The sequence below is a fragment of the Dermacentor andersoni genome, unplaced genomic scaffold (genome assembly GCF_023375885.2).
Source record: "Dermacentor andersoni unplaced genomic scaffold, qqDerAnde1_hic_scaffold ctg00000538.1, whole genome shotgun sequence".
Classification (NCBI taxonomy): domain Eukaryota; kingdom Metazoa; phylum Arthropoda; class Arachnida; order Ixodida; family Ixodidae; genus Dermacentor; species Dermacentor andersoni.
This window is the reverse complement of record NW_027315221.1, coordinates 310-12,500: the sequence shown is the minus strand read 5'-3', so window position 1 is coordinate 12,500 and position 12,191 is coordinate 310. Positions and strand designations below refer to the sequence as shown.

At 55.5% G+C, this 12,191-nt stretch overlaps 3 non-coding genes across 3 annotated transcripts; 2 read left to right on the top strand and 1 right to left on the bottom strand.

Moving 5' to 3' along the window:
• Nucleotides 1-2,489: 2,489 nt before the first annotated feature.
• LOC140214664 (U2 spliceosomal RNA) lies at nt 2,490-2,681 on the bottom strand. Its single transcript, XR_011891599.1, has one exon. It is a non-coding gene; the product is annotated as a U2 spliceosomal RNA (small nuclear RNA).
• A 5,651-nt stretch (nt 2,682-8,332) lies between these two features.
• LOC140214657 (small subunit ribosomal RNA) lies at nt 8,333-10,147 on the top strand. Its single transcript, XR_011891593.1, has one exon. It is a non-coding gene; the product is annotated as a small subunit ribosomal RNA (ribosomal RNA).
• Nucleotides 10,148-11,721: 1,574 nt separating this feature from the next.
• Nucleotides 11,722-11,874, top strand: LOC140214655 (5.8S ribosomal RNA). Its single transcript, XR_011891591.1, has one exon. It is a non-coding gene; the product is annotated as a 5.8S ribosomal RNA (ribosomal RNA).
• Nucleotides 11,875-12,191: the final 317 nt, after the last annotated feature.

The following is a 12,191-nucleotide window of genomic DNA, read 5'->3' as shown; positions in this document are numbered from 1 at the left end:
CGGCTAAAATTAATCCATCGTCTGGTTTCATGCGCGAGATCACGTAAAAGGCAGCCATTCTTCTTAGCATGGTTTCTCTCTTTTGCTCTCTCATTCGCGCACGGAAATTTCTTCGTACGGGAATTTTATGAAGCGAAGGCGGCTGCAGACCATTTTCTTTGTTTAGTTCATGTTCGTAGGCGCAAATTACAAACCTAACACTTGGAGCAACATTTCCACTACTCTAGAGGGGCATAAACTGTAGACAGTGCACGCTTTCTCATTTATCCAATCGCTCGCAAACACATTGCATTGCTAGTCTACAGTGGCAATACAAAGTGACGTTTCACCATGCACGTCGAAGTTCATTACCAGTACCGCGCCAGCATCGACCGGCCGGCGAAGCGACGAGCTCAGCAGCGCATGCGCAAGGCCCGACACCACCCCAACCGAGCTTCCCTGCTTATCGGAGAGAGCAAGTGCGCGTGAACACGGGCGCGTCTGAGTATCTGGATTTAAAAAAAAAAAGAAAAAGAAAGCGTTTCCGAGATATTGACAAAGACAAGTGGTCGCGGTCGCTCTGAATCTTATCGTATTATAGAAAACGTGGGATGGCGGCGCTTCCTCGAGGGTCAGAAAGTACAATCGTCGAACTAGGTGGCAAGTGGAGTACATCCTTTTTCTTGGAACGGTTTGCAATTGACTGCTTGAATGTGCCGACCACGCGTCGCGGGTCGCGTATAGAGCCAACCGTTGGCAAGCACGCGTCTAGCGTAGCAGCAGAACCGATCGCGGTTGCGATAACCCATCGTTGGCAGCGAAAAAGAAAAACACCCACACGCAGTTTGTAGCAATAACCGTACAAATCAATGTGGTTTTAAATATAGCTTCACTGGTCACCCAAGAAGGGCACCGAAACTTTCTCATGACGCACACCGCTGTAGTCCACAAAGAACAAAGCGCACAAAATAGATATGATACAGCCGCACCGCATTATTTCGTGTTTTCACCATTTCATTACTTTCGTGTGCATGCGCGCTAGGGCCACGCAGGCCAGGAGTAAAAGGCACGAAAAAAAAAAAAAAAATGGTACGCAATCCTAAGCTTTGACTTGACTGCTGTGGCACTCGCATTTGTGTTCTTTACCTTAGGCGAACGCAATGCGCAAACTGAACTGGAATTTCCAATAATGGAAATTCCTGTTTGGCTCATATTTGCGTTTTTCGCCCGAGCAAGCGCTTCACTGCACTACGCTTTGCCCCTTCAACGTGGCTACACTGCCCGGCAGGCGTGTTCTGCGTAGGGCCGAACCTGCAGGCAAAAAGCATGGGCGCCGCCATCTTGTTGAGAGCGGCGCCAGGGACACAATCGCGCCTAGCTCATTGAGTTTTCCCCCAAAACTGAAAAAAATTTGACTTCATTAAACGAGAAAGATGCCACGAGTGTCCCAACAAAAAGCTTTGAGGATTACCGAAGGGTAACTGAGGGCGACGCAACGGGCTCTGGAAAGAAGGATGATGGGTGTGGCGTCACGGGGGGATCGGAATAGAGCAGATTGGGGTGTGCGAGAACAAACGCTCGTTAATGACACCAAAGTTTAAACCAGGAAAAACAAATGGGCATGCGCAGGGCATGCAATCTGGGGGGAAGATAACCGGTGGCCATTAAGGGTTACAGACTGAATTCCGAGAGGAGGGAAGCGTAGCAGGGGGTGGCAGAAAGGTAGGAGGGCAGATTAGATTAGGGACTACATGGCGACAATCGGCACCTGACCGGGGTACTTGGAGGATCATGGGAGATGCCTTTGCCCTGCAGTGGGCGTAGCCAGGATGATGATGATGATGATGTTCATGATGAAAAGGTAGCAACAGGTCTTCGTAACATACAGGTTAGAAAGATGAGGCACCTTTTAACCCTTGAATATATTTCGCCACATTCGGGCATACGACAAGTTTGTTTTCGAGGCGCTCGGTCCCACTGCTGCGAAAATGTGTACACAAAGGCTGCACAGTAGTTGCCAGAAATCGGGCACTCTATTTTTCTTTCATAGGGAATCTTTCTTCCACTTGGGCAGCGGATTTCGGCGGCAGGGCGAGCTTGCGTGGGCGCGGTGGTTTACGGATCCAAGCGATAGTGAACTCCAAAATCCAGTGTTGGCTTTGAGTGGGATTCATATTGATTGCGAACCCCACGGCTAATCCTACCCCCCATCCCCCCAAGTGGCTCTTTACAGGAGACAATCATTCAGAGACATCGGACAAATAGGAATTCTGGTTCTTTCTTTTGCTTTCATTAATTTTTCTCGAAGCCCATAACTAGAAATTTGCTGGAGCGGCTGTCCCATTTGCGACGCAACAAGTGCGACGCTACACACAGATGGAGTGGCAGTTTAATTACTCTCGTGGTCCGCGAACCGGCATCGTTGCGTGTAGTATAGGAATGGTGCGTGTCAAGTCAGTGCTCGCGTTGAGCTTGTGCTCTTCATTTTGATTGAATGAAGTCTCACCTAAGTGAGCGGGGCCGATCCCGGAGGTAGTGCAATACCGGGCCGACCTGCGGCGGAGGTGAAGCAGGCTTCAAGCACTCCGCCAACTTCCAAAAATAGGTTTAATATCGTGGGTCCATATAGAACCCGTATCAGATATTAAGCTGATAAGAACAGAGTTTTTTATTTATGCTAGTTACAAATACATCAAAAATATGTTACAAAACCAAGGAAAAAACGGATAAAAGGTGTATAATCTAAAAACGCAAACAAATGACTAAAAAAACTAGTTAGTGGTGTTAGTGATAAAAGGCTAAAACTGTAAAGGTGTAAAATACATGGCAAAACGCTTCTCTAAAACATAAAAGATCATTAAGAGGTGCCTACATGGGCTTTAAAAATCTTCGTAGATGGGCTTCGTAAATCTTCGTACATGGGCTTTAAAAATCTACACTTTGATCTTAGCCAAAAGGCCGAGAAGCGATGTCCTTCACTTCACTTCATTGTACTACTGCCTTGTGGGCGCCCTGCCGACATGGGTAACCTCAGCAACAGCGTGGGCAATATTATAAAATTCAGCCTGTGTACAGACTCAACGCTCCCTATCTCACGGATGAATTCGCAACGCCTCAGTCTTTCGCTGTTAACGAAACGCTGTCGCGTAGAAACGAGACCCGAGTGCAAGCTTGCTTGTAACGCGAAACCAACCAAGGCAACCTCGTAGAAAACGGAACAGGCGAGCGGAAAAAAAACGCGCCAGGGGAATGCTTACTTCCGTCTGAATGCGACCGCTCAAGGTGACCTTCCTTGAGGGCTTCGTTTCAAGCCCGTGTGCAATTGTAATATACTACGCGCATTTCCTTCATTTCTTTTTATTTACCGCAAGGCCCACTGAAAATTTTGATACGGCACAGGCCGGGACGGATCGCAACGTGTCGAATCGACCGGTAGAATTAGGTAGCATGCCCCATGTACGAAGACGAGCAACATAGAAGTGAATGACAAAATAAATATAGAAAACGCTGCACACTCCTTCCAACCGGAAACATAGAGGGGAGAAAGATCGCCATCTGAAACACAGGCATTGTAAAAAAAAGAAAAAAAAAAGTGCTACCTCATCATCTTTACCATTACCGTGTGTGTGTATGTATATATGCATGTGTGTGTGTGTGTGTTTGTGTATTTATATATATATATATATATATATATATATATATATACGCACACATGCTAGCATAGCTTAAACGCAGCTGGAAAGCTCAGCCTTGCACAAGAACCACCCCCTGTCGCAAACCCCTTTGAAACATTCAAATGCCAAACACGAGTAGAGCGAGGTCGTTCGAACCTGGCGCCAAAACGCATTGGCGCCATCTGTGTACGGAACTAGGAAAACCTGCGGACTTTGCAATACAGAAAGAAAGGTAGATGGCGCGAGCTAACGCTCCATTGCATACTAAGAACGAGAGTTAGTGAATAATGGCAGAAACGTCTTGGGAAGAGAAAAAAAAAAAAAACACGCAAAAGTTGTTGGCTTGTGCAAGCACTCTATGTTACAGCGATTAAAGAGCATAGCATCTTCTACAACAGCAGCTACAAAAAGAAGAAGAACGTGAGAGAGGGAGAGAGACAGGCGTGTTTCTTTGGAATGCAGAGCATGCAGCACATACTATAAAGTGCCAAAGAGACGGGGAAAGCAGATGGCGCGAAGGTGTATGTCCTCAAAGCTTGAAAGCAATTTCTAAATTACATGTACCGAAGTCCACCTACTCTCATCAGGTTGCTCCCGCCTCCAGTTGCGTTTAAAGTGAAATTACAGTCGCCTCAAAGGCAGACAGAGAGAGAGTGAAAATAGGTACACTTGCTTCGCGCAGCTGCAGCCGTTCAAATTTTACAGCAAGAGCACTCCCGAAGCAACAAAGTCCGCTGCCGCCTGGGCGCAATGCGCTCGCTTCAGTAAATTGCCGTGCTGGCCTCGGCAACCAAGAGGTGTAGTGCGGCAGACTGCTGCATTGTAGCACACCGCAAACCGTGCAGACGTAAGCGATCGCCTCGACATCGCTGCGAGCGCTCGAAGAGACAAAGTCCGAAACCACGTGTGCCGGGGCGGTGCGAGCGCGACGCCTTTGACGCAACTTTTGCGTACAAGCCGCCGCACCGCCACGACGGAATCGCTGGCATCCCGCACGCAGCTGCATTGTGTCACGCCGGCAATCGTTGAAACACCACGCAGTCGTCGGCGTCGGCCCCGACATGGTTGCGAGCGCTGGAAGAGACAAAGTCCGAAACCGCGTGTGCCGGGGCGGCGCGAGCGCGACGCCTTTGACGCAACTTTTGCGTACAAGCCGCCGCACGGACACGACGGAGCCGGTGTCACCCTGCAGAGGGCTGCACTATAGCACGCCGGGAACCGGCAAAGAACCGCGCAGACGTCGTCGTTGGCCGCGGCGTTGCCGCGAGCACGCGAAGAGACAAAGTCCGAAAGGACGTCAGCCGGGGCGTCGAGCACGCCGCCCGCACTGTTCGCACGCGTGCTCGGAAATGGCGAAGGGGCCGCGCTAGCGTGCCTTGAATCGGTGAGCGGCGGTACCGCGGCGATCGCCAGAGCTCGAATCCGCCCTGCAAAAGCCAAATATTGGCGCTCGGCTCGGCGCAGTACGCCGCCGCGTCGCACGAGTACGGCCCCATGGAGGTCTGGGCACTTATCGCTGCTACTGTAAGGGGCCGTACGGCCCCGGCCGACATTGTACCGTAGTGCGATTTTCGGCTTGCGCGTGCTCGTGGCGTAGTCCGCGCACCGTTCCGACGTCGACAATCGTGCCCACGACTACGCGAGCGCTGGAAGAGACAAAGTCCGAAACCGCGTGTGCCGGGGCGGCGCGAGCGCGACGCCTTTGACGCAACTTTTGCGTACAAGCCGCCGCACGGACACGACGGAGCCGGTGTCGCCCTGCAGAGGGCTGCACTATAGCACGCCGGGAACCGGCAAAGAACCGCGCAGACGTCGTCGTTGGCCGCGGCGTTGCCGCGAGCACGCGAAGAGACAAAGTCCGAAACGACGTCAGCCGGGGCGTCGAGCACGCCGCCCGCACTGTTCGCACGCGTGCTCGGAAATGGCGAAGGGGCCGCGCTAGCGTGCCTTGAATCGGTGAGCGGCGGTACCGCGGCGATAGCCAGAGCTCGAATCCGCCCTGCAAAAGCCAAATATTGGCGCTCGGCTCGGCGCAGTACGCCGCCGCGTCGCACGAGTACGGCCCCATGGAGGTCTGGGCACTTATCGCTGCTACTGTAAGGGGCCGTACGGCCCCGGCCGACATTGTACCGTAGTGCGATTTTCGTCTTGCGCGTGCTCGTGGCGGTGTCCGCGCACCGTTCCGACGTCGACAATCGTGCCCACGACTACGCGAGCGCTGGAAGAGACAAAGTCCGAAACCGCGTGTGCCGGGGCGGCGCGAGCGCGACGCCTTTGACGCAACTTTTGCGTACAAGCCGCCGCACGGACACGACGGAATCGCTGGCATCCCGCACGCAGCTGCATTGTGTCACGCCGGCAATCGTTGAAACACCACGCAGTCGTCGGCGTCGGCCCCGACATGGTTGCGAGCGCTGGAAGAGACAAAGTCCGAAACCGCGTGTGCCGGGGCGGCGCGAGCGCGACGCCTTTGACGCAACTTTTGCGTACAAGCCGCCGCACGGACACGACGGAGCCGGTGTCGCCCTGCAGAGGGCTGCACTATAGCACGCCGGGAACCGGCAAAGAACCGCGCAGACGTCGTCGTTGGCCGCGGCGTTGCCGCGAGCACGCGAAGAGACAAAGTCCGAAACGACGTCAGCCGGGGCGTCGAGCACGCCGCCCGCACTGTTCGCACGCGTGCTCGGAAATGGCGAAGGGGCCGCGCTAGCGTGCCTTGAATCGGTGAGCGGCGGTACCGCGGCGATCGCCAGAGCTCGAATCCGCCCTGCAAAAGCCAAATATTGGCGCTCGGCTCGGCGCAGTACGCCGCCGCGTCGCACGAGTACGGCCCCATGGAGGTCTGGGCACTTATCGCTGCTACTGTAAGGGGCCGTACGGCCCCGGCCGACATTGTACCGTAGTGCGATTTTCGTCTTGCGCGTGCTCGTGGCGGTGTCCGCGCACCGTTGCGACGTCGACAATCGTGCCCACGACTACGCGAGCGCTGGAAGAGACAAAGTCCGAAACCGCGTGTGCCGGGGCGGCGCGAGCGCGACGCCTTTGACGCAACTTTTGCGTACAAGCCGCCGCACGGCCACGACGGAGCCGGTGTCACCCTGCAGAGGGCTGCACTGTAGCACGCCGGGAACCGGCAAAGAACCGCGCAGACGTCGTCGTTGGCCGCGGCGTTGCCGCGAGCACGCGAAGAGACAAAGTCCGAAACGACGTCAGCCGGGGCGTCGAGCACGCCGCCCGCACTGTTCGCACGCGTGCTCGGAAATGGCGAAGGGGCCGCGCTAGCGTGCCTTGAATCGGTGAGCGGCGGTACCGCGGCGATCGCCAGAGCTCGAATCCGCCCTGCAAAAGCCAAATATTGGCGCTCGGCTCGGCGCAGTACGCCGCCGCGTCGCACGAGTACGGCCCCATGGAGGTCTGGGCACTTATCGCTGCTACTGTAAGGGGCCGTACGGCCCCGGCCGACATTGTACCGTAGTGCGATTTTCGTCTTGCGCGTGCTCGTGGCGGTGTCCGCGCACCGTTGCGACGTCGACAATCGTGCCCACGACTACGCGAGCGCTGGAAGAGACAAAGTCCGAAACCGCGTGTGCCGGGGCGGCGCGAGCGCGACGCCTTTGACGCAACTTTTGCGTACAAGCCGCCGCACGGCCACGACGGAGCCGGTGTCACCCTGCAGAGGGCTGCACTGTAGCACGCCGGGAACCGGCAAAGAACCGCGCAGACGTCGTCGTTGGCCGCGGCGTTGCCGCGAGCACGCGAAGAGACAAAGTCCGAAACGACGTCAGCCGGGGCGTCGAGCACGCCGCCCGCACTGTTCGCACTCGTGCTCGGAAATGGCGAAGGGGCCGTGCTAGCGTGCCTCGAATCGATCGGCCGGGGGCCCCGTAGGGCGACAGACAGGCAATTGTGCAGGAAACCGTACTGGCCATTGGCGAGAAATTGCCGTTCGCGCATTCGGTGGACGCGCTGCGCTTTCACGACTTCGGCATTGTGCTGCCGACGTAAGCTTTCAATCTTGCTCGCGGCGTTACGAGGCGGCACGATTTTCGCCAAACGCTCGTCGAAAGTGGCACGAGTACGGCCCCATGGAGGTCTGGGTACTTATCGCTGCTATTATATGGGGGTCCCAGAGAGCAGTCGCCCCCAAAGCGACCTGGGTGTTTGATATGCGGCGGGCTTCGTGCCCGTCAAGCGTGTCCCCGGTATCGCTCCCGTGGATCCCACAGCTGACGTCTGCAGCCTCATCCGCTTGATGCGTTAGGGGCTGGTTGTCGGACGACGCTTTTTCCACGATATCGAAGTGTGTTCCGCATCGTCCTCGGACGAATCAAATACGAAAGCGCCGAAGGCGCGGGCGTGACCCGTCGCCTAGCGGCTTTGCCGTCTCGGCTACGTTGCAAGTGTCGGTCGGTCCACCAGTGCTGCGGGCTCGAGAGAAACCGCAAGCCGCGATCGAGTCGACACAACCGGTCTATCGAGAATGTTGCGTGCTTCTTGCCGCGTGGCGATACCCGGCCCTGCGGGGAGGGCGCCGTTGCGAGCTCGAACGCCGTCGTCTCGGACTGTGCAAAGTGCTACCCTTTGCGAGAACGAAGCGTGTTGGGGCGCCTGAAGGTGGCCTCGGCATCGCAAAAACGGCGTCCGGCCTGCTTGAAAGGCTGGACGCGCAGTTGAACGATTACCTGGTTGATCCTGCCAGTAATCATATGCTTGTCTCAAAGATTAAGCCATGCATGTCTAAGTACATGCCGAAATAAGGCGAAACCGCGAATGGCTCATTAAATCAGTTATGGTTCCTTAGATCGTTTCTTCCTACTTGGATAACTGTGGCAATTCTAGAGCTAATACATGCAGTGAGCCTGAAGCCCTTTGGGCGACGGGTGCTTTTATTAGACCAAGATCGATCGGGTTTCGGCCCGTATTGTGTGGTGACTCTGGATAACTTTGTGCTGATCGCATGGCCACGAGCCGGCGACGTTTCTTTCAAGTGTCTGCCTTATCAACTTTCGATGGTAGGTTACTTGCTTACCATGGTTGTTACGGGTAACGGAGAATCAGGGTTCGATTCCGGAGAGGGAGCCTGAGAAACGGCTACCACATCCAAGGAAGGCAGCAGGCGCGCAAATTACCCACTCCCGGCACGGGGAGGTAGTGACGAAAAATAACAATACGGGACTCTTTTGAGGCCCCGTAATTGAAATGAGTACACTCTAAATCCTTTAACGAGGATCAATTGGAGGGCAAGTCTGGTGCCAGCAGCCGCGGTAATTCCAGCTCCAATAGCGTATACTAAAGCTGCTGCGGTTAAAAAGCTCGTAGTTGGATCTCAGTTCCAGACGAGTAGTGCATCTACCCGATGCGACGGCTCGGACTGAACATCATGCCGGTCCTTTCTTGGTGCACTTCATTGTGTGCCTCGAGAAGGCCGGTGCTTTTACTTTGAAAAAATTAGAGTGCTCAACGCAGGCGAGTCGCCTGAATAAACTTGCATGGAATAATAGAACAAGACCTCGTTTCTGTTCTGTTGGTTTTTGGAATACGAGGTAATGATTAAGAGGGACAGACGGGGGCATTCGTATTGCGGCGCTAGAGGTGAAATTCTTGGACCGTCGCAAGACGAACTACTGCGAAAGCATTTGCCAAGAATGTTTTCTTTGATCAAGAACGAAAGTCAGAGGTTCGAAGGCGATCAGATACCGCCCTAGTTCTGACCATAAACGATGCCAACCAGCGATCCGCCTGAGTTACTCAAATGACTCGGCGGGCAGCTTCCGGGAAACCAAAGTGTTTGGGTTCCGGGGGAAGTATGGTTGCAAAGCTGAAACTTAAAGGAATTGACGGAAGGGCACCACCAGGAGTGGAGCCTGCGGCTTAATTTGACTCAACACGGGAAAACTTACCCGGCCCGGACACTGGGAGGATTGACAGATTGAGAGCTCTTTCTTGATTCGGTGGATGGTGGTGCATGGCCGTTCTTAGTTGGTGGAGCGATTTGTCTGGTTAATTCCGATAACGAACGAGACTCTAGCCTATTAAATAGGTGCGGGGTTCCCAGCACCTTACAACCTTCTTAGAGGGACAAGCGGCTCCTAGCCGCACGAAACAGAGCAATAACAGGTCTGTGATGCCCTTAGATGTCCGGGGCCGCACGCGCGCTACACTGAAGGAAGCAGCGTGTCTTTATCCCTGTCTGAAAAGACTGGGTAACCCGTGGAACTTCTTTCGTGATTGGGATAGGGGCTTGCAATTGTTCCCCTTGAACGAGGAATTCCCAGTAAGCGCGAGTCATAAGCTCGCGTTGATTACGTCCCTGCCCTTTGTACACACCGCCCGTCGCTACTACCGATTGAATGATTTAGTGAGGTCTTCGGACCGATGTCCGGCGCGGCCTTTCGGTTGCGCCGGTCTGTTGGAAAGATGACCAAACTTGATCATTTAGAGGAAGTAAAAGTCGTAACAAGGTTTCCGTAGGTGAACCTGCGGAAGGATCATTACCGGATTGTGAAGGGTGGCGAGCGCCATTGTTTCTACCCCGTGTGGGTGAAGCAGCTCGCTGCGCCCGACGCTTTCCGCCGCTGGCCCCGCTTGGACGCGGGGACGGCTATACCCGAACATGCCGGGGACTGCCTGAATTTTGAGGGGCGCCCCGTGCCAAATTTGTTGCGCCCAGTGGACGCCGGCTGCAACCTTGGACGGTTGGCTTGGCCGCGCCCGCGGGTAGAAACGGCGTAACGCACACTGGGTGGGCTTTCTGTCCGCTTTGGCGCTCTTGCGCGGAATGGGAGTAAGACGACCCGACCTGCTGCTTTGCCCAGTACGAGGGGAACGGCGAAGCGTGCGGTCGGTCAAGGAACTGACGGTCGAGAGCTAATGCCGCTGCCGCTTAGTACACACACGGAACCGTGGTGCGAGCGCTCTCCCGTCCTCCGCGGCAAACGCTGCCGAGTCTGAAAAGTCTGGCGGCTGCCGGTCGCTTCCTGCGGCGAGTATGGAGTAACGACCCGACTTTGTTGCCGCCCAAGTACTAAAGGAACGGTGTGGCGCTCGGTCGGTCATGGAACTGTCGGTATGAGGGTGCGGCTGCCAAGTACGGAAGGAACCGTGGCCTAAAGTGCTCTCCCGTCCTCCGCGGCAAATGCCACCGAGTCCGAAAGGGCCGGAGGCTGCCGGTCGGCTCCTGCTCGTGACGCGCGAGGTGTCGAGATCGCGGTTTAATGCGACGACGTCTGCAGGCTATTCGCCCGCCGCCGAGGGAAAGGCGGCGTTGCTGCGAAGTACCGAAGGAAACGCGGCTTTGCTACGTCGGAAGCGTTCTGCGGTTAGCGGACTTGTGCGCTTTGGGAAGGCGCCGCACGTCGAAAGAGGAAGTACGGACAGACGAGGGACTGTAGTCCCGGATTCGAACGCACTTGCGGCCAGGCCCTTGCTGGCTTCGTCTTCCGCCTCAAGTAGACTTGTTGTGGCGCCGGCGCAGGGAGCCGTCCCTGGCACTGGCCGAGTGGTTTTGGAGAGCTGCGCGAGTACGCGCGCCGGGCTCTTGTCTTTCGTCTCAAGTAGGCTGTTGGATCAACAGCGGTTATGCTGCGGCGATCTGCCGATGCGAAAGTGTGTGTGTGTTTGAGGCCCTTCTATGAACCTACTGCTGACTGAAGCGAAGCACGTCGATGGGGGTGAAGCCCTGCCCGTGGCCGTGTAGCCGTTAAAGACTCCACAGCGGCTTAGCCCTAATCATGGCTCTGTCGCTCTTTGCAATTTTTAGTGGAGCGATGTGAACGTGCACACGAGACACACGGGTCCGGTGGTTGGATGGCAGGTAAAACCGGCTTCGAGTGCGCGCAAACGGCATAAGCTACCTCGAGGGCAAGCGAGGAAGGCGTGGGCGCAAAACACACGCGCGAGTAGCAGGAGTGGAGTGCCATTAGGCTTTCAGCTGCTGAGACGCGGCCGCCGAAAGAGCGAGACTGGAGGAGCGCACGCCGAAAGGCGCTCTTCGAAACCACACACAGGGAGACGCCACGTGCCTAAAACCCTGGTTGTACTGTACTGAATTGAACAAACTATTTTTCACGACTCTAAGCGGTGGATCACTCGGTTCTCGGGTCGATGAAGAACGCAGCCAGCTGCGAGACTTGGTGTGAATTGCAGGACACACTGAGCACTGATTCTTTGAACGCACATTGCGGCCTTGGGTCTTCCCTTGGCTTCGTCTGTCTGAGGGTCGGATCACATATCAAGAGAGACTTCGGCGCACAGGGAACGTGCGTCCGTCGACTCGTTTTGACCGCGTCGGCATCATGGACAGTACGTTGAGCGCTAAAGCCACGCGCCAGCGGCCTCACGAGAGGGAGACGGTGGCAAACCGTTGTGCCAATTCTTCGAAAAGACGGAAACGAGGCATTACTACTGCAGCGTGACGAGTGCGCGCCTCTAGCAAGACCGCCGCAGGATGGAGTCGGATACCTGCAGGGAAAGAGCGGTCCAAGCACGAGGCGCGAACGTCTGTTGCCATGTAGCGCGCACGTTTGCGAGAGAGTCGGA